Raw genomic sequence first — 2,189 nt, forward strand, 5'->3', positions numbered from 1 at the left:
GGAATTGTTCATGGGCAAAGAAATCTTTGTGGCACTGACATTATATAACTGAATGATGGTGATTCAGTAACTTCTCCACCATTTCTGGAATTGGCCAAATACCTTCCTCACTCTTGGGTGCTGACTAGATGTGGCCCACCCCTGGCCAGCACCACCAGTGCTGGCGGCTGTTGGGTTAGGAAAGGGAAGTGCCAACTCAGGGGGAAATGTGAGGCACCTTTTTCAGCAGGGTGAGTGGAGCTATTTTAGCCCCTGCGTAAAGTCTTAAGGGTGGACTCAAGTGGGGATGAATATGTAGTCTATTTCCAGAACCATCCCCATGGGATAGACCCTTGTGGCGCATCCATCCCCTTCCTGATGTTCTCCCCTCTTTGACTGAAGTGCAGGGGCAACAGCTACACCTACGCTAAAATACCTTCTCTTGCCTCTGTAGAGTTCTCAGTAAAACACCTAAGCCATTCCTGTGCTTGTTTAGAGTGCTCATACTATATGCTTTCCTTTGCTGTGCAAAGCTTTTAAGTTTCATTAGGTCCCATTTGTTTATCCTTGTTTTTATTTCCAGTACTCTAGGAGGTGGATCAGAAAAGATCTTGCTGCGATTTATGTCAGAGAGTGTTCTGCCTATGCTTTCCTCTAAGAGTTTTATAGTATCCGGTCTTACATTTAGGTCTTTAATCCATTTTGAGTTTATTTTTGTATATGGTGTTAGAGAATGTTCTAATTTCGTTCTTTTACATAAAAATATGGAACGCTTCATGAATTTGCATGTCATCCTTGTGCAGGGGCCATGCTAATCTCTGTATTGTTCCAATTTTAGTATACATGCTGCCGAAGCGAGCATTGGAGTGCTCATACTATGTTCTGGTCTTTCCCTGTCTTTGACATTCAGCTATAGCTGACCTGTACAAGTTCAATTTGTCAAAGGCTCTACCACGCAATCTTTATAGGTACAGTGTTATCCTAAGAAGGGCAGTTATCTGATAAATAACTCCCAGAAAAAACACTCAGAGATATCCTGAAGGATAAATGGAAGCATGTGACACAACATGAAGCTTACAGGAGAGTATCTGATATTGCAAGTAGTTGGATTACACATATACCTTGTGTTGCAATACGTATTTCCCTGAGAATTTGGAGAAAATCAAGAGGTATGAAAGGTAAGGGCACAGGCTTTGAAGTCTGTGCCTGCGTTTGAATTTGCCTCTGTCAGTCACTTGGCAGCTGTTTGATGTTGGGCAATTTATTTAACCTCCCTAAGGCTTAATTTCTTCATCTACATGAGATTTGAGATTATTTTAAGAATACCTCCTCAGGACTTCCCTCGTGGTGCAGTGGTTAAGAATCCGCCTGCCAATGCAGGGGACACATTCCTGGTCCGGGAAGATCCCACATGCCCGGAGCAACTAAGCCCGTGCACCACAAATACTGAGCCTGCACTCTACAGCCCGTGAGCCACAACTACTGAGCCCACGTGCTGCAACTACTGAAGCCCGTGCGCCTAGAGCCCGTGCTCCGCAACAAGAGAAGCCACAGCAATAAGAAGCCCGCACACCGCAACGAAGTGTAGCCCTGCTCGCTGCAACTAGAGAAAGCCCACGCACAGCAGCGAAGACCCAACGCAGCCAAAAATCAATCAATCAATCAATAAAATTTAAAAATAAATGAATAAATAAAATTTGTCCTTATTTTAAAAAAAAAGAATACTTCCTCATAGATGAGTGAAGAGGATAACATACATGAAGCTCTTAATCTGGCACATTTAAGCACTCAGTAAATAGTAGCTATTATTAAGTAGAGTGGATCTTATTTTCAAATTAATTCAGTCAACAAATATTAATTGAGCACTGTCAGGGGCAGGGCTGTATGACAGCCCCCCTCCCCTTATACTTTATCTTTCATGTGAACTGAGTTTTTCTCTGTGGGTTCATTTATATTAAAATGATAACTTTATCTTTTTCGAAACAGTAGATTTGTTACATTATCTACTAAGTCCTAAGCAAGTCTCAGAGGCTCCTCCAAAAGATAGGAATATTGGTGGTAATGTCTCTTACAAGCCCATTGTTTAATTCTTGATGTGAGCAGTAGTTACTATTTATTTTTGTGCTCTAAAAGAGAAATTTCCTTAGCTTTCCTTAAGAGAAATCACTTAGCTTTGACGTTAACTTTTGTAACTTTTTAAAGATAAAAGT

At 41.5% G+C, this 2,189-nt stretch overlaps 1 non-coding gene across 1 annotated transcript; it reads right to left on the reverse strand.

The window, feature by feature from the left end:
- Positions 1 to 737: 737 nt before the first annotated feature.
- On the reverse strand, positions 738 to 841 carry LOC118891379. The gene has a single exon (XR_005018963.1). It is a non-coding gene; the product is annotated as a U6 spliceosomal RNA (small nuclear RNA).
- Positions 842 to 2,189: the final 1,348 nt, after the last annotated feature.

Source organism: Balaenoptera musculus, chromosome 2 (assembly GCF_009873245.2).
Source record: "Balaenoptera musculus isolate JJ_BM4_2016_0621 chromosome 2, mBalMus1.pri.v3, whole genome shotgun sequence".
Lineage (NCBI taxonomy): Eukaryota > Metazoa > Chordata > Mammalia > Artiodactyla > Balaenopteridae > Balaenoptera > Balaenoptera musculus.